General features: G+C 49.4%; 1 long non-coding RNA gene across 1 annotated transcript; it reads right to left on the bottom strand.

Annotated features, from left to right (window-relative positions):
- Nucleotides 1–2,386: 2,386 nt before the first annotated feature.
- Nucleotides 2,387–19,657, bottom strand: LOC123373095. The gene is made up of 3 exons (XR_006580562.1): nt 19,483–19,657; nt 5,576–5,888; nt 2,387–3,139 (listed from the first exon to the last, which is right to left on the bottom strand). It is a non-coding gene; the product is annotated as an uncharacterized LOC123373095 (long non-coding RNA).
- Nucleotides 19,658–19,901: the final 244 nt, after the last annotated feature.

The following is a 19,901-nucleotide window of genomic DNA, read 5'->3' as shown; positions in this document are numbered from 1 at the left end:
TGCAAAGAGGGACTGAAACACTGTGTCCATAGAAGAGGGAGTGTTCCATGTTTTGACCATTGCTCCAACATTGCTCACTGCTTTGGAAGTTCAGAGATATTATCAGCGCCAGACAAAGTGGGTGCAAAGTGGGCTGGTCAAAATACATCACCCCAGTCATAACACTGACACTTACTCCTGGCTAGGCTCTGACACATTTGGTCCTGCCGCCACTATTTTAGACCTTAGGGCTAGGCTACACTGGCAACGTTAAAGCTTCCAGCGCTCTAAAAAACCCACCTCCAAAAGGGGCACAGCTACCAGCGCTGGGATCAAGGCTCCCAGCGCTGGTGCACTGTCTACACTGGCACTTTACAGTGCTGGAACTTGCTGCGCTCAGGGGGGTGTTTTTTCACACCCCTTAGCGAGACAGTTGCAGAGCTGTAAAGTGCCAGTGTAGACAAGCCCTTAGAAATACACCAAGATAAAATTCTAATGAGCAGAGGGACAAGAAATTTACTTTCTACAGGATCTCGGTGAAATGGGTGTGCTAAACAGGGGATTTAATCAGAAGCTCTTTGATATGCCTCAGCTAACTCCCAGTAGTACACATCACACTTATAGTGTGCACACGGAATGCCTGTTCCATTTTCATGAACACATGAAGCAGTCTGCTGTGAATGGCGGGCATAGCATTCTCAGGGGGTATCCCATGATCCTTTGCTTTGCTTTCGAGCTGTGTGCAGCCTGAGATTGTTTTCACTGAATTGTGGGCAGCCAGGTGGATTCAAACACATTTTTTTAATCCCATGTTTCTGCTGTCTCCACCACATACTGCCTTTCTGGGTGGGCTCATGCCATATTCAAATTACAGTCTGCCAGCAGGACAGCAACAACGCTCCATGGTGCCAAGTGTGAATATGTAGAGGTTGCTTGGGTTGTATTACAGCAGGCAAAGTTGGATGAATTTGGCATTGGACCTCACCTGTCACATCACCAAGCAGATGATGCAGGAGCAGAATATTCTATGGCGGCAGCAGCAACTCCTCTGGCAGCAGGAAGAGGACAATGCTGAGCTATTTAAACTAGAGGAGCAGGTTCACAGCATTCAGCACCATTTCTGGGCCCAGGAAACCAGCCTGGATTGGTGGGAGAGGATTGTTCTGCAAACCTGGGATGACAAGCACTGGCGAGAGAACTTCAGGGTGGGGAGAGCTACCTCTTTTGAGATCTGCACAGAACAGATCCTAGAGCTTTAGCAACAGAGTATCCACATGTGGTGTCCATACCTGTGGAGAAGCAGGTCGCCATTGCTGCCTGGAAGCTGGCCAGGCTGGAATGTTACTAGTCTGTATTCAACCAATGTGGCATCAGGAGATCAGCCACTGGGGCCATTCTCATTCAGGTCTGCTGTGCCACTGATAAGGTGCTGTCTGATGGGGACCTCAAGCTGGGTAATACTCTGAAGATTATTGTTGGAGTTGCATACATGGGGCTCCCAAATTGTATTAGGGCAACTGATGGAACCCATGTGCCTATCATTCTCCTTCCCCACAACCAGGGTGCAGAATTTATAAACAGAAAGGGGTGTTTATCCAGGGTGCTCTAAGGACTGGTGGGCCACTGTGGCAGGTTTACAAACAAATGCAGCATGGTCTGGAAGGGTCCATGACGCTAGGATTTTTTGGAAGTCAGTTCTATTTAAATTAATGGAGACAGGACTCCTCGCCCCTAGGAGCACTCTGGATATTAATGATGTGGATGTTGGCCCAATTATTCTGGGAGATCTGGCTTATCCTCTGATGCCCTGTCTAAGGAAGCCATACACAGGCCATTGGACAGAAGTCAGGAACATATTAACTATCATCTGAGTACTATAGTTGCAGTCGAGTGTGCATTTGGCCATCTGATAGGCAGATGGCGCTGTTTGTGGAATAGGTTATAAGCAGCAGAAAAAATATTCACACCACTACTGCATGTTGTGTTCTGCACAATATTTGTGAGTGCCAGGGGGAAAGCCTTAATGATGGGTGGGAAGGTGAGGTTCAGAGACTTGCAATTTGAGCAATCAGCAAAGCGTCCTGCAGAAAACTTTAACTCTCAGGTGAGTATTGTCAGGGATACCTATTGTTCATAGTTTGAATCTCATGCCTGAACATGTGCAGCTGCTAGCCCATGGAGGGAGGGGTTAGGGCAGATACATTTCAATCATTGAGGTACTAGGCATAAGTGGTGGAAGTGGAACTTTCTCTATGTACTTTTGTAAAACCCTATGAATTATTTCAGATTTATAGGATTTTCTGAGTTAAATGCAATAATGACTCATAGTGGATGGATTGTAAATGGTTTTTATTAAGAATGAACAACAACAAAACCAAAAATAAAGTGTTAATTGAATCAGTGGAAAAATAACTAGGTTTTTATATTTGAAAATACATTTAACTGAAAAATCTACTAACTAGCCAACTATAAACAAGCTTTCAATAAAAGCAACAGTGCAAACAACACTGGAAATGTAACAATACTAACACTGCAAACAGAATAAAGTGTGTGTGTGTAGAGCGGACGGTGGCCTTAAAGTCACAGGTAAATATACACCTTCCCTCTGCCTCTTCTTATCCAAAATGGGTCTGGGGTTGAGTGCCGGGGTTCAAAATTGTCAGAGGCACTGCTAGGCTCAAAAGTGCTGGGTTCCCAAGAGCCAGCATTCTCAGGGCCTAGAGGCTGGTTCTGAGAGAGGAATGGCTGCCGGTAGGATGGCTGTGTGGGGATGGCAGAGAGGAATTGTTGCTGGCCCCATTAGCCAGTTTTGTCCAGGGACTGAAGGACATGCCTGGGTCCTAGATTATGGGATTGCAAGACCTGTTGGCCTAGCAGGACTCAGGAGCATGTTTTGCAGGAGGGTACTCTGGCATCCATGAATTGCCGCTTCCTTTCCGTCTGCCAATGCTCACCTGAGAGAGCTGCATTTCTTTCTCTCTCTCGGTTTTCATGTACAGCCTTCACCTCTCAACCAGGCTGGTTTGCCTCTGGGAATCTGTCATGAGCTCTACAAACATCTCATCCCAAGTCTTCCTTTCTTGCCCCCTCAGTTTGGCCAGCCTCTCAGCAGTACAAAGAGGCCCTGTCCACGACAGTCTGGCCGCTACAGGTGCTGTGGCTGTGGGAGAAGGTGGGTGGGTTGGAGGTCACTTATTGTTCATGTTCCAGACAGGTCGTGATAGTATTTTTATAATATATAAATGTTACTTTTCCTCCTGAAACTCTTCTTAGTCTTGGGGGAACCTCAGAGATGGTAAGTGGTCTTTGTGTGAGGAGAGTGCTGACAGCATTGTGATTTCTGACTGCTGCATCTGCTGTTAGGGAGGTTTGGGGTGGGGTGGAATTATGTTATGGTGCAGGTTGGTTATGGGAGCACGGGGAGGGGGTCCAGGGGAAGCAGGATAGTAATCCCCTCTACATCCCTTTGAGGCTGTTATCATAGAATCATAGGACTGGAAGGGACCTCGAGAGGTCATCTAGTCCAATGGTTTTCAAACTTTTTTTCTGGCCATCCAGTTGAAGAAAATTGTTGATGCCTGTGACCCAGCAGAGCTGGGGATGAGGGGTTTGGGGTGTGGGAGGGGCTCAGGGCTGGGGCAGAGAGTTGTTGGGGTGGGAGGGGGTCAGGACTTTGGGCTGGGGTTGCAGGCTCTGGGGTGGGGCCGGGGATGAAGAGTTTAGGGTGCAGGAGGGGGCTCCAGGTTTGGGGGGCTCAGAGTTGGGCAAGGGGTCAGGGCTCTGGGCTGGGAATGCAGGCTCTGGAGTGGGGCCGGGGATGAAGGGTTTGGGGGGGCTCAGGGCTTAGCAGGGGATCGGGGCGCAGGCTTACCTGGCGGCTCCTGGTCAGCGGTGTAGCGGGGTGCTAAGGCAGGCTTCCTGCCTGTCCTGGCACCGCGGACCGTGCTGTGCCCTGGAAGTGGCCAGCAGCATGTCTGGCTACTAGGCAGGGGCACACAAGCGGCTCTGTGTGGCTCTCACCTGCAGGCACCGCCCCCCGCCCAGCTCCTATTGGCCGGTTCTCAGGGTGGGGGCAGTGCATGGATCCCAGTGGCCCCCGCACCTAGAAGCTGGACCTGCAGCTGGCTGCTTCCGGGGCGCAGTGCGGTGTCAGAACCAGGGGCAGCTCCAGGCACCAGCATGCCAAGCGTGTGCCTGGGGTGGCAAGCCACGGGGGGGCGCTCTGCCAGTCGCCATGAGAGTGGCAGGCAGGTTGCCTTTGGCGGCATGCCAGCGGAGGGTCCGCTGGTCCCACGGCTTCGGCGGACCTCCCACAGGCTGCCGCCGAATCCGCGGGACCGAGGACCTCCTGCAGGCAAGCCAAAGGCAGCCTGCCTGCCGTGCTTGGGGCGGCAAAATGCCTAGAGCCGCCCCTGGTCAGAACAGGTAGGGACTAGCCTGCCTTAGCTGGGCAGCACCACCTACGGGACTTTTAACGTCCCGGTCGGCAGTGCTGACCAGAGCTGCCACAACCCAGTGCCTGACATTCCACGACCTGGTACTGGGTCGCAACCCGCAGTCTGAAAACCACTGATCTAGGTTGTATTTCCCTAGTTTGTTTATGAGAAGGTCATGTGAGACAGTATCAAAAGCATTACAAAAGTCAAAATATACCATGTCTACCGCATCCACAAGGCTTATTACCCTGTCAAAGAAAGCTATCAGGTTGGTTTGACACAATTTGTTCTTGAGAAATCCATGCTGACTGTTACTTATCACCTTATTATCTTCTAGATGTTTGCAAATTGACTGAAGAACAGATTGAACTTGCAGTGTGTTACAGGTGTTGTCCACATAAACCTAACGCTGCTTCTGCGTAATTATTTGCTCTGTTATCTTTCCAGATACTGAAGTTAAGCTGACTCTTTTGACTCTTGATGTTACACTGAGGCAGGTAACCAGAGAATGAACTTATTCAAAAGGGTAGACCCCCAAGCTATGCTGTGAAGTTATTCACCAGGATGGTCCCCCTAGAAGTGCCGCAGGAGTGGAAAGGGCTTGCAAGCTATACTGGGGGACACGGGCATGCAGTTGTTCCCTAATAATGCAAAACTGAGTAATTTCTCACTCTTTAGTTCTGCTATATTTCCCATGCAGACATGTAGAAAATGCAGAGAAAAATAGATAGGGTCCTGCAGTGATTGTCAGGTAGAATGCATGTGTGAGGGCATTCGTACCTCGGGGGGAGTTTGTGCCTTTTCTGGGCTTGCAATGTCCATTTATTCTTCATGGAAACTATGAACAAGATTTCTTTTCCTGTAAGCGCTGTCTCAATAAACTGTTAAATTTTGCATAAATGAATGCTTTAGTTATTCAAATCTGCTGTGGGAGGACGGGGTAAAGACAGGTTGATTTCCTTGGTGGGCAGCCGCCATTTTGGAATCACATGGGTGGGGGGCAAGTGGACAGCATGGGAAGGAGGAAGGTAGAGGAAGGATACTCAGAAGGGCCCCTAGCTCACATCTGTCTACAATGGCTCCAGCCATGGGGCACCCAGAACCGAAGCCAGAACCACAGTTTAGCTCAATAATAATAAATTGAAAAGATAGGTACTTACATGCTGAAGTTCCCGCCATGGGATCGGTCTCTTTGATCCCACTCTGGGTTTCTGGATGGGATCCAGGCTCAGCTGATGCAGGGCAGGATTTATGATCTGTTGCAGCAGGGCAGGACTGGGGCTGGCTTACCAGCTGGCCGGTGTCAGGGTCCCACATCTCAAAAAGATCCTGGCTCTCAAGGACAGCTTCTCTCCAGCATCCTCTTGCTCATCCTCCCCTGGGTCTGGCTGGTCATCCTCAGTGGCAGGGAGAGCACAAGCAGCAGGCTTTGAATGGTGTCTTTGATGGGTTGTACTATTATTGTGCAAAATCCTGATCACATCATCAAAAAATGGACAGGTCATATGTCTGCTGCCAGATTGTCTCCTTGTGTCCCTCATTGAGTCCCCCTTCTTGTGAGCTGCTTGCTCTTTGTCTAGCACTGCTCAGCATCCTGGTAATAACTCCTCCCAGACTTCTGCTTTGCAGTGTCCATAAAAAGGTCTTTATTCCAGTGGCTGGCCCGAGAAGCTTCATGCAAGGACATTTCTCACTCCCCCGATGGCAATGAGATCCAAGGTCTCAGTACAGCTCTAAGCATCTGGGAGAGACATGCTGTGGGGCTTCTCGGGAGCTACCATGGTTATGCTGCCAGAATAATGATACACTGGTGTGATGGGTTCGGTCACAGAGACCCCCTTGGGACTGTCACCTGATGTACTGAGATTACCTCTGAGCCTCCCTGCCATCTTGGGACTCCAAAACCCTGCCTTGTTGAGCCAGACATGCTAGCTGGCTGCAACACAGACCCAGGTCTGGTCCATGCCCTCAAAGCTGCAGACTTTATCCAAAAACTTCTCAGCAGGTCACCTCTCTCCAGCACCCAGACACCCAGCTCCCAATGGGATCCAAACCCCAAATAAATCCATTTTACTCTGTATAAAGCTTATACAGGGTAAACTCATAAATTGTCCGCCCTCTATCACACGGATAGAGAGCTATGCACAGCTGTTTGCTCCCCCAGGTATTAATCACTTACTCTGGGTTAATTAATAAACAAAAGTGATTTTATTAAGTATAAAAAGTAGGATTCAAGTGGTTTCAAGTAATAACAGACAGAACATAGTAAGTTACCAAGCAAAATAAAATAAAACACGCAAGTCTAAGCCCAATACATTAAGAAACTGAATAAAGGTAAATCTCACCCTCAGAGATGTTCCAATAAACTTCTTTCACAGACTAGACTCCTTCCTAGTCTGGGTCCAATCCTTTCCCCAGTACAGTTCTTGTTAGTTCCAGCTCAGGTGGTAACTAGGGGATTTCTCATGGCTACAGTCCCCTTTGTCCTGTTATACCCCCTTTTATGGCTTTGGCACAAGGTGGGAATCTTTTGTCTCTCTGGGTCCCTACCCCTCCTTCTAAATGGAAAAGCACCAGGTTTAAGATGGATTCCAGTACCAGGTGACACGGTCACGTCTTGTGAGACCCCAAGCTTCCATTCTTTCCAGCCTGACTCACATGAACACAAGAAGGCTTACAAGTAAACAGAGCCATTTGCAACCAATCGTCCTGGTCAATGGGAGCCATCAAGATTCTAAACAACCATTAATGGCCCACACTTTGCATAATTACAATAGGACTTCAGAGTAATACTTAATATTTCTAGCTTCAGATACAAGAATGACACATTCATACAAATAGGATGAACACACTCAGTAGATTATAAGCTTTGTAATGATCCCTTACAAGAGACCTTTTGCATAAAGCATATTCCAGTTACATTATATTCACACTCATAAGCATATTTCCATAATCATATGGAGTGCAATGTCACAACTGGGATCTAGGAGCAAAAGCTGGCTCTGTGCTACCTTTTAAAGGAGGAAGGTGTCAGCTTGGGAATTTGACACAAAGGCATGGGAGGACACATAGGTAAATGCACAGGTCAGTAATGGCCGACCTGCAAAGCACTGTGTGGAATAGCCATTGGAAGCATGCAAAAAAGTGGTGTGCAGCAATTGCATCCACACAAACAATATACCAAACTAATTTAATTAGAAGCAAACCTAGTCCACTTTGCAAGAGGGCTCCAGAGTTCATGCTAAATGTGGAATTAGGGCACAGTGATGGATTGCATCAAGTGTTTCCAAACTGAATTAACTTGATTTGATCAAGTTTAAAACCCCTTTGTAGACAAGCGCTAAGTGAACACCTGATTTATAAATACAGCCTGGAAGCAAGGTAAATTAACTAAAAAAAATGTATTACACAAAATCCTATTCAGATTGACATCTGGGCAAATGGTCAAACTGAGAATGAACAACAGCAGCTTGAAACTTGTTACCTTCAAAGAACAGCCCTGATCCTATGTGGTGGAAGTTGACAATCTGAGCTAACTGGAGATTTACTTGAAAAACCCAACAGATCCCAGATGCCAGTAGATTCAGGAGAAAAAGGTGAAAACTGGATACCTCAAGAAATAACCCCAATCCTGTGGTTGGGACTGCCCAGGGAGTGGGGAGGGGGCAATTTGTTCCAGGACCCCTGTTTGAGAGGGTCCCCAAACTCATGGGACAATGTGATAGAGGGGGAGGCAGGCTAAATTTGAGTGAGTGGCATTGCAACTTGGTGCATGGAGTCATGGTGCTACTAAAGCTTGAGAGACCCCTGCCTGCAGCGGGGTGTGTGCCAGGCCCTCATCTGCCAGCTGCCAAAAACGGCAACAACTCAGCACTGGGGCCCAGCCAGGAAGCAATGTGGACTCATCCCCCACGAGAGGCCATCAGGGAGACGAGGTAAAGTAAGGAGTGGGGTGAGGGAGGCTCCCTTGAGGGCTGAGATGCCTCAGTTTCAGATTTTGCCTGAAGCCCCCAAAAACCTCTGTGTGGCTCTGCAGATAAGGGACTGAAAGGACCTGTGCCGTTACAGACAAGACTGCTACAGACACCGTCAGCGCTAAAAATCAACTTCAGAACTGTTACAAACACCAGCATCATCAGAGCTGCCAATCACAAGCAGCACTTGGCTGGCGCCACCACCGAATCAGCCTTGCCCCAGAGTCCATCATGTTAGTAGCAGCATCTTGAGGAAAATAAGCCAGGTAAGCACAGGATTGAGAGAAAAAGCAATTGACTAATAGTTTTAAAAGTTTTTCAAAATCTGGATGTGCCACCTTGGAGGAGTTAAAATATCTAACATGGGGATGTAAGAATAGGTATCACGTTACTAGCATGGGAGTGATTATACAGACTATACGGTATAATGTCAACATGGGAGTGACTCTGCTTATGTCAATTATAAACTGAGGACTCAGTCCAAAGTCCACTGAGGTCAATGGAAACACCCTCATTGATTTCAATGGGCTTTGAATCAAGTGCTTCCTGAAGCTTCTAGTAGACTCTGTGAACTTGTGGTGTTAAGAAAAAGTGCTGTGCCTTCTGTTCAGGTGATCTGACTCCTGAGTGCGTTCTAAACGTTACCGCTGAAGGTTAGTAATATTGAGTTCAGAAGGAGAGTTTTTGAATGCCACTCAGTGTTTATATTGGCCTGGACTCAAAAAAGCACTTGGAAAAGCAAAAGTTTCCAGTTAAAGAAGGTGGGGCTCTGCAAGGGAAGGAACTGTTATTTCCTGTACTTGGTGCAAGGGTTGCAGCCAAATTCAAAATATGAGGCCAGACAGATAGATAGCTACTGAGATTCTTGGTCAACAAAGGTCACAAGTGTGGCAACAGTGAGACCCTCCCACTCTTTTCCAGCACCCCTATATTCTCATCATTTACCTAGGGACAAGCCAGACATTGGTGAGAGCATAGGCTAAAAGACCAGGCTTTTCAGTACCACAGAGAGGTGTGAAGCCTGTGGTCAGAAACTCTCCCAAGTTTCCTCCTGGTTTGGAGGGGTGGGGGGCTGAGTGACAATTTTTCTGCAGCCCAGCTGATATTGGGAAAAGGGTGTGGAATCAAGTACATCGTATGGGGACAGTAAAGAAGCGCTATTGTCCACAACAGTGGGAAAGGTCAGGTCTCTTCTTCTGGGACAGTTGAGAAGGGCAATTTCTATTCTGCCGAAAGCTGGGACTGTTTCAGAGTTTGTCTTTTTTATGCAGGTGACATTTTTATGCAGGTTGATATTTACAACATCAAAACGCCTATAGCTGTTCAAGGCATAACCATTGCTTCCCAAAGGGCAGAATCAACAACTCCTTCTGCCCCCTAGAGCTAGATCTGCCAGTCCAGCTGAGCTGTGTTCAGTGCAGGGCCAGAGACAATTAGGGTCAAAGGCTAGGTAAGCCACTTTTATATCTACTCCCTAATCCTGGGGCCTGGTCTGGTCCAGAGTGCTAGCTGCCTCAAGAGACCATTCTTGCAGCTGATAGTATTGGGGGGACATGGGGCTACCCCAGTCACACCCTCTTTCACCCAAGAGCCTAGCAGGAGGCAGGAAATGTGGGGTTAGAGTTATATGAAACCTAGGAATTATCTCCACTAGATTTTATCAGCCAGGTGGAACATGGGTCTAATTTGCATGTAGTATCCTAAGATGCACAAGCCTCTCCAAAACTCCACTGCATAAAAGGAGGCCAAAACTCAAACAGAGAAGATCTCACATTTGTCTCCTCCAAGACACAGACACACTGAAAGCCTAGTCTAGGGCTGGGTGATCTTATTCCCCACAGTAAACTGTGGCGAGATAAAGTGGACTCTGCTAAAGCATACAAGCAGCAAGGTTCCATCAAGCCATTTGTCACCCTGAGCATTTCCACTGTAGCTTATTGAGAATGTAATGGCTGCCTCAGTTCTCTTGCTGTGGCTGCTGTAGGCTAGTAGGGTGACTTGTGCGTTGGCCCTTCACACAAAGCAGAAGTCCTTCTCTTCTGGCACAAAAGCCAATCAAAAACAGGCCTTCCACAAACATGCCCTTCATTCCTCATTTGAAGGGCCTCAGTAGTCTCTCCTATCTCAGGAGAGAGGTTCTTCTTTTCCCCTTGGAACATGGATCAAACCTTCACATTCTCCAGGCCACAGCGTCACTTTTTCCACACCAGTCTAGGTGACACCACAAATGAGCCCAGGCCCTCCCTCTACTCCAGGCTCTGGCCCTGGCACTCTGCTGAACAGTAGCTGTCTAGGGTTGCCAACTTTCTAATCGCACAAAACTGAACACCCTTACCCCACCCCCTGCCCTGCCCCTTCTCCGAGACCCCATGCCGCATTCACTCGATCCCCCTTCCCTCTGTTGCTCACTCTCCCCAACCCTTACTCCCTCGCTCATTTTCACTGGGCTGGGGCAGGGGGTTGGGGTGCAGAAGAGGGTGAGGGCTCCAGCTGGGGGTGTGGACTCTGGGGTGGGGCCAGAAATGAGGAGCTCAGGGTGTGGGAGGGGGCACTGGGCTGGGGCAAGTGATTGGGGTGCAGACTCTGGGGTGGGCCAGGGATGAGGGTTTTGGAGTGCAGGAGGGGGCCTCAGGGCTGAGGCAGGGAGTTGGGGTGCAGGAGGGGCTCAGGAGGAGGTGTGGGGTGCAGGCTGTGGGAGGGAGTTTGGGTGCAGGAGGGGGCACAAGGCTGGGGAAGGAGGTTGGGGTGCAGAAGGGGGTAAGGGGTGTGGGCTCCAGACTGCGCTCACCTCGGGCGACTCACCACAAGCAGTGATACATCCCTCAGCTCTGTGTGCTGCCTCTGCCCACAGGCCATGGGCAACAATATAATAAGCCAGGGAAGGCTTCCCTGGTGCTGCCACTGACCTGCCTCTGGCCCCGGCCCTTCCCCGAGACCCCCATTGCCTCCTCCACTCCACTCCCCTCCCCCAGGTCCCCACTGCTCGCTGCATCCCTCCTCCTCAGGATGCGGGAAATGAGGAAGGATGTGGACAGCTAGCGGACTGTGGAGGCTTGGCCAGGCACTGGGGCTGGCAGCTTGGCAGGGGGAGGAGGGACAGGGTCTCCAGGGGCAGAAGGAGATAGTGCTAGGGGGCTGGCAGGTCAAGGGGGCTGGCGGCAGCAGTGGCTTGGCCCAGTGTGGCTGGGGTGGGTGGGCCGGGGCTCCTCCCATTGCGGGTGCCCCTCAGAGTCAAGGCTTCTCCTTTTATGGGACAGGAGGGGTTTTTGGGGCTCTGGTGTGTGTGTGTGGGTGTCGGGTGGAAGGGGCAGCGCCAGCAGGCTAGCCTCCTCAAAGCAGTGGTTCACCTGCTACCCATGCCGCAGGCACTGCCCCTGCAGCTCCCATTGGCCGTGGTTCCTGGCTAAAGGGAATTGCAGAGCCGGCACTTGGGGTGGGGGCAGTGCACAGAGCCCCACTGGCCACGCCTCTGTCTAAGAGCCGGAGGGACACGTCGCTGCTTGCAGGAGCTGGGTAAGGAGCCTGCCAGCCCCAATCCAACTGGACTTTTAACAGTCAGCGGTGCTTTTTGAGTGTCGAAAACCAGACACTGGCAACCCTATAGCTGTCCCTCTCAAACGATCAGTCTTGCTTCACAGGCAGAGATGGGGAAGAGGTGAGGGGTAAAGGGGTAGTTTGCCACAAAGCCCTCATTTGAGGGGCCCCTAAACCCATGGAATTTGAGTGCATGGCGTTGCAACCTGGTGCACAGGGCTACACATGTGCCACACAGATTTGGCCTGGGCAACCCTTCATTTACCCGAGTGGCTCTGTGAACCAGCGTGCCCAGTCACAACACCTGGAGCGGGGAGCTGAGCCCAGCCCCATGGGACAGGAGCCGCTACTGTGGGGTGAGTGCAGTGCAGGTTTGCTCTCCATCCTCCCCCCAGGGCTTCTTATCACCCCAGCAATTGTTTGGAAGGGCAGAGGGCTCAGTTTCAGGGCCCCAGCAACCTCTGTGAAGCCCTAGTCATGGGAATGCTTCTTACAATGCTTGTCTCTCTTTAAGGCCTTGTTCCTAGCAGTCCTCCATCAAGGCCCTCCCAGGTTCTGTTGCTGCTTCCCTCTGTTCAAGAACTCATTGGCAGTCTTATGTCAGACTCCTGGTCTCTGAAGAGCTCAGCTGACACATTGCGTTCCCTAGGCCCCTGCCACAGGCCTCTTCCATAGATCTTTGTTCCATACCACAGACTGTTCATTCACGGGGACTTCCTGAGTCGCCAAATCTAGTCCCCTGCAATCACAGGCAACCCCATCATATAATCTTGTTCTGAAATGTATCAAGCTCCAGTTTAGCCTCTTGTGCTTCTCCTTGCAGGCCTTGCTTCCAGCCTGTAGTTACATGACCCTCTGGAAATTACAGTTTTCATGATCCAGAAAGGAAACCAGGTATAGGTGGAGGCTCGGTTTGAGCCTGAACCCTAGGTCCCCTTAAGGGCCCAGCCCAGCAGGGCCACCCAGAGGAGTCAGGGGGCCTGGGGCAAAGCGAGGGAGCTGTGGCGCTTGTACTCATCTGGCGGTGGTCTGGGTCTTCGGCAGCATTTTGGCAGCAGAGGGCCCTTCAGTCGCTCTGCTTCTTTGGCAGCACTGAAGGGCCCCCCGCAGCTGAAATGCCGCCAAAGACCCAAACCGCCGCCAGCCCAGGGCTCGCAGGGCCCCTGTGGGGCCCGGGGCCTGGGGCAAATTGCCCCACTTGCCCCCCGCCCTGGGCGGCCCTGCAGCCCAGCCTGTGGAGAAGACTGCAGAAGTAACAATCCAGCAACCTGCCAAATCTTAGCATGGGAAATTCTCTCTTTTGGGAGTTGACTGGATGACTGGAGAAGTTGTAAATAAATGAATATCTCCTGAGCCTTCCGAATATGATGGATCCTGAGCTGGATACTAAAGTGTTAAGTCTGGAAATTTGCAATGTTAGTTATGTTAAGGAACTACTCCCTGATCCACACAGATATTTATGTTCCTAGGAGCCTGAATACTTTCATTGATCTCCTCCTACTCCCTTGCTACAGTCCATCACCAGAATCATGGTAGAATACTTAGTGAACTATTCCCAGTGCTGTTTACTACTTTTTAGCATGTGGTTTATTTGCTAACTTTTCTGTAAAGATAAGGAAGTGTAGGGCTCAAGATCAGAGGTGACATGATTGGGGGTAACTCCCTTGGTTTCAGTAAAGTTATACATTAACTCTCTCTTCCCAGATCCCATCTTGCTCCAATGGCAGGACAAGAGTCGAGACGGTTGGAGATGGGCTGGGCGCAGTGGTTGACCAGGGCGTCTTTCGCGTCTTGCCGTGCTCTTAGCGTACCACACCGCTTGCAGAAACCGCCTTCATGACCGTTGGTCCTATTCTAGAAGGTCTCATCCACTCAATCCGCCGGAGTCTGTCTTCACATGCTCGGGATAGACAAAGCCCTATCTCACCGGAGGTCTATGCCCGACGGCTACCCTCAACCTGGTTTAGCCAGCCTGTCGAAGCTGTTGCCCGGGGTGTGGCCGCTGCGCATGCTACAGCTACAGGGAGCCACAGGTGAGAGCTGAGTGACAGGTGGGGACCAAAGGCGGACGAGCTGCCCTGAAAGGACACGACATGCCCTACACCCTGAACACCCCATACACCCATACACATACAAGAGAGAGTGAGGCTGACTATGCGCACCTCTCCCTCACTTTAATCCAATCCACGCGCAAGTCTTGACATCTAACTTCCGTAAATTTCAAAGTCCTGTGGCGATGGGTGAGCGACGAAGCAGCAGGTGTGGATACACTGGGAGCTGTAGCCGTGGACCTGCACACAGGCAGCTCAGGTCTAATGGTCGTCTTCTTGCTGATCGAAGCAACAGCTGGATTCGGCGTCTACCTGAGTGACTGAGCAGCCCTTTTTAGGACCGCACTGCTCACCTCCGTAGCAAGAGGAAGGGGCTAGAAAAGGTGCCCTAAACATTGTTTGCTTCACAGAACCCTGGCCAGCTTACCGCGGCTGGAGGGGATCCCATCTTATGCGGTCGAACAACAAAACTTCAAATAACAAACCGCAAGGTGACACCACTCATTATTGGTACATGGAACGTACGCACGCTTCAAGATAACCCCTCAGCAGATCGACCAGAAAGAAGAACAGCCCTGGTCGCTAGAGAGCTCGCAAGATTTAACATCGATATTGCAACCTTGTGTGAAACTCGTCTAGCCAATGAAGGTCAGCTCACAGAAATAGGGGGTGGTTACACATTCTTCTGGTGTGGACGTAGCAGTGACGAACGTCGTGAATCTGGAGTTGGCTTTGCGGTTAAGAATCAACTTGTCCGCAAATTTGCCAGTCTTCCCAAGGGTGTGAACGACCGACTCATGACACTGCATCTTCCACTACCGAGAGGAAAGCAAGCTATACTAATCAGCGCTTACGCACCCACAATGACGAATCCGGATGAAGTAAAGGACAAGTTTTATGAAGATCTTGATGCCCTACTCTCATCCGTGAAGCGTACCGACAGGCTGATTCTACTTGGCGATTTTAACGCGAGAGTAGGATCTGATCACTCTGCCTGGGATGGCGTCATTGGAAAAAATGGAATCGGCAAATGTAACAGCAATGGCCTACTACTCCTGAAGACATGTGTGGCTCATGATCTGATCATTACCAATACCATCTTCCGCCTGCCCACTCGCAAAAAGACGTCCTGGATGCATCCACGCTCCAAGCACTGGCATCTCATTGATTATGTCATCGTGCGGAGGAAAGACAGACAGGATGTAAGGGTGACTAAGACCATGCCGAGTGCTGACTGTTGGACTGATCATAGACTCATCATCTCTAAATTAAGCCTTTACATCAAGCCAAAGAGATGTCCACAGGGAAACAGAGCTGTGGTGAAAAAGATTAACGTCAGTAAACTGAGGAACCCCAATACAGCAGCTTTACTAGCAGAAGATCTTGACAACCAACTCTTAGAGCTGCAATTAGAGGAAAATGCTGAGAAGGACTGGGAACGCTTCCAGAAAATTGTGCACTCTTCTGCACTAAAGGTTCTTGGACCCTCACACAGGAAACAGCAGGACTGGTTTGATGAAAACGATGAAGAGATCAAGGCCTTACTTGCTGAAAAGCACCGCCTTTACCGTGCTCATCAGAACGACCCGTCGTCATCAGCTAAGAAAAATGCCTTTAACAACACTCGCAGGACCGTACAGAGCAAGCTTCGCAAGATGCAGGACTCCTGGTTGAGTGCCAAGGCAGGTGAAATCCAGATGTTTGCTGATAGAAACGATGCCAAACGGTTCTACGAAGCCCTCAGATCCTTGTACGGCCCTCGGCCCTCAGGGAGCTCTCCTTTACTGGATTTAGATGGTGTAACTCTCATTACTGAGAAGACTCTGATTCTACAGCGTTGGGCTGAGCATTTTCAATCCGTACTGAACCGCCCATCTTCCATTAATAACGAGGCGATTGATAGAATGCCCCAGGCGGATATCAACCACAGTCTGGACGTTCCACCATCAGAGACTGAAATCCTACAGGCCATCAGCCAGCTGTCCAGTGGCAAGGCCTCAGGATCTGATGCGATCCCAGCAGAAGTTTATAAGGATGGTGGTGCAGTGCTTGTTGACAAACTCACTCAACTGTTTCAGTCCTTCTGGAATCAAGGGTCTATTCCTCAGGAATTGAAAGATGCGTCCATCGTACACCTCTACAAGAGGAAAGGAAATCGAAAAGTCTGCGACAATCATAGAGGAATATCATTGCTTTCCAGCGCAGGCAAGATCCTTGCACGAGTGTTGCTGAATCGCCTGATTGACCACCTGGAACAGGGTCTATTACCCGAGACACAGTGCGGCTTTCGTAAAGAGCGTGGCACTGTGGACATGATCTTCGCAGTCCGACAGCTCCAAGAGAAGTGTCAAGAGCAGAATCGTGAACTGTACACCATCTTTGTGGATCTCACCAAGGCTTTTGACACTGTCAGTCGTGAAGGTCTGTGGCGTATCATGTCGAAGTTTGGGTGCCCTGATAGATTCATCCTGATGGTACGTCAGTTCCATGATGGCATGACGGCTCGTGTTCTGGACGACGGAGAAGCTTCAGAGGCCTTTCCCGTCACAAATGGCGTCAAGCAAGGGTGTGTGTTGGCACCGACCCTGTTCAGCATGATGTTTTCAGCCATGCTGTCAGATGCCTTTCAGAACAGTTCCTTGGGAGTCAGCCTGAGATACAGGACTGATGGGAAACTGTTCAACCTGCGAAGACTCCAGGCTGTCACCAAGATAAAGGAGACTGTGCTACGAGACCTCCTTTTTGCTGACGATTGTGCCCTGAATGCTGGATCAGAGCAGGAAATGCAAGCCAGCATGGACAAATTCGCAGCAGCATGCGATAACTTTGGCCTTCTTATCAACATAAAGAAAACCGAAGTGATGCACCAGCCAGCTCCGAAAGCCCAACACCAAGAGCCCACCATCACAGTGAAGGGGCAAAAGCTGCAAGCAGTGGACCAATTTACATACCTTGGCAGCACCCTCTCCCGCGCAGTGACAATTGACATCGAGGTCAACTGCAGAATCGCCAAGGCAAGCTCTGCATTTGGCGGACTGCTGACCAACGTGTGGGACCGCCGTGGAATAAGCCTTGCTACAAAGCTTAAAGTCTACCGAGCAGTAGTGCTAACTACCTTGATGTATGCCAGTGAGACCTGGACTGTATACAGGAGGCACGCTAGGCAATTGAACCACTTCCACACGACTTGCCTCCGCAGACTTCTGAGGATTCGGTGGCAGGATAAGGTGCCTGACACAGAAGTCCTTTCCAGAGCAGGCCTGCCATCAGTTTACACTCTGCTTATGAAAGCCCAGACACGCTGGGCAGGCCATGTTGTAAGGATGCCAGACTACCGCATCCCCAAACAGCTCTTCTATGGTGAGCTGTCTCAAGGAAAGCGATCGCATGGGGGACAAAAGAAGCGATACAAAGATACGCTGAAAGCCTCTCTTAAGTCCCTGGATATCGACATCACCTCCTGGGAAACCCTGGCACAAGACCGATCGACATGGCGTACGCTGATCCACCAAGGCTGCCAGACATCTGAAGCCAGAAGGATAACCCTAGCACAAGAGAAGCGAGCACTCCGTAAAGCCAGAGCTGCAAATGTTGTAACAGTGGTGCCCACACATGTCTGCCCAACACGTGGCAGAACATTCCGTGCCCGTATTGGCCGTACCAGCCATTTGCGGACGCACCGTGGACAGCTCACAACCTGATAGATGTTAAGGTCTTCTTCGAAAACGATGGACAAACATCATCACATTAACTCTAAATCTGACCTGGACTCTTTTATGCTTCTAATGTGGTTTAGCTAACGCACATTTAAGAGCAAGTTCAATGAACAGAAATGTAACATGTTCTAATGAGGGAAGAGCTGATCAGGTAGGTCATAAGCCATTTGTAGGTCTTTGGAATATGTTGCTTTTCATTAAACAATTTCCAGTTGTGCTGCCCCAATTCCCCTCTCTTTGCACTGTCTAAGGATTAGATTTACACTAATGATTTCTCACCCTTTTATCAGGAAGGCGGGGTGGTTGTGTTTGATTTTATGTTAAATATGGAATTGCAGGTAGTTTGGAATGAGATGATTCTTGTTATCATGTGAAGCGAATCCTGCTCTGATTTGGTAGTTTTGTAAAGGGCCAAAATGCATAAGCAGAAAATAAGGAAAGTGCCAGACATGTTAGGCAGTTTCCCATCCCTCCCTATCACTTCTTCCTAGTTGCATTCAGGCATTGTTTATGTATGCCACAATCTTTTCATAGGTTAGTGAACAAGACCCTCCCTTCTCCCTTAGTCTGTTTTATTTTCCTGTTGTACATTAGCTAACAGTGCTCAGTCCTTCTGCAGCTACTGAAGAGCAACAGGCCAGCAGGCTGCACTATTGCTCTCCATGTGCAGTTTCTGCAGCTGTTAATCTGTCTGCACATATGCTCCTACCTGGGAATTTCAAAGCAGGGGGACCATTTCAGATTTTGGTGGTCAGGCGGGGTGTGTGTCTGTGTGTAGGGGGGAAACAACTTTAACCATGATTCCAGAGGCTAGACTACAGACAAGTAGATTTAAAAAATAACCAAACACCACCACTGCCCTTCAGGCTAACTACTTTAAACCTTGTGGTACTGCAACAATTAGAATGATGCACATGAACAATATTTGAATCACACCCGAACTCAAAGATTGTTTCATAGTACCCCACAATCACTAGCACAGTAGCAAGTTTTTGACCAAAGCACACTTCAGAAAGGCATCTAGTCTTCATTAGAAACATCAAGAGATGGAGAAATCATCACTTCCCTTGGTAGTTTGGAGGAAACTGATGCAGTGAGGGAAAGGGAATTGATCCCAAGGCCACACTTGTGAGTCTGTTTCAGAATACATATGCACAATGGAACTGCACTAAGTTGTACAAGCAACCTTCATTCTGGTGTTTTCTAACATTTAAAGGCCTAGTCTACACACAGTTCTTTGTACTTGGGTAGAGATGCATTTGTTTATTTATTTTTACCTAAATAGTTGTCCCGACACAACTTCTCGTGTGGACACAGTTATATCTTTATAAAAGGGCCCTACACTGATATGATTTATTCCCCTCCCTGTACTGGAATAGCTATATTGATATAAAGTAGTACAATCCCCCTAGAATGAACACAGTCATATCAGTATATATTTATACTGATATGACTGTGTCCATACTAGGGGGATTGTACTGCTTGAGCGCTATTAGTAGAGCTCAAGCAGTACAACTTTTTAGTGTAAACACGCCCTATGCTCCCAATACTCATGCTCCTTTAAATTGAATTCAAACAAAAAAGTCAGGCTCTTGTTAAGGGGGAAGAGAGATTGCCTGCGCACAGGAAAAAATGTGATACTTGGCCCTCAGATATTATAGTGATGGCCACCAACTGAAAAAGACAACTGAAAAAACCCTCCCACCTTAACCTAGGGTTTTTCGTGCCTAGAATTTGGCTGGCACTAGATGACTCAGGCTGAAGAGGTACCAAACTTCTCTGAGGCTCTTACCTTCTCAACAGGGATGTCTGTTTTCTAGCAATATCAGTAGTGGGAAAGGAGAAAACTCCAAAGAGACAGCTCCTCACACTCATGTATGTGAACCTGAATTCTCTCTCAGTTCTCCAGGAGAGACCTTGAGAAGGAGACTTGCTGCAAGAAAGCCATGGGGGTCTCTGAGATTGCCTCTGCCCTGCAGCCCTTTCCTACCTGGCCGTTGTCAGAGGCTCACTGTGAGGTCACTGCCTCCCGACCTCCTTTGACCAATAAGCAAAAGGCCCTTGTGATATCACTGCCACACCCAGGCCTGCCCTGCAGGGCTAATGTCCTGGCCCTGGTCAGCCCCTTTGGATGTTTGAGCTGCTCCCCCTGTATAATCCCCAATCACTCATTGTTTGTTTTGGGGATCAAGCAGGCTACACATGAAGAAA

Source organism: Mauremys mutica, chromosome 1, assembly GCF_020497125.1.
Source record: "Mauremys mutica isolate MM-2020 ecotype Southern chromosome 1, ASM2049712v1, whole genome shotgun sequence".
NCBI lineage: Eukaryota > Metazoa > Chordata > Testudines > Geoemydidae > Mauremys > Mauremys mutica.
This window is presented reverse-complemented; position numbering and strand designations above follow the sequence as displayed.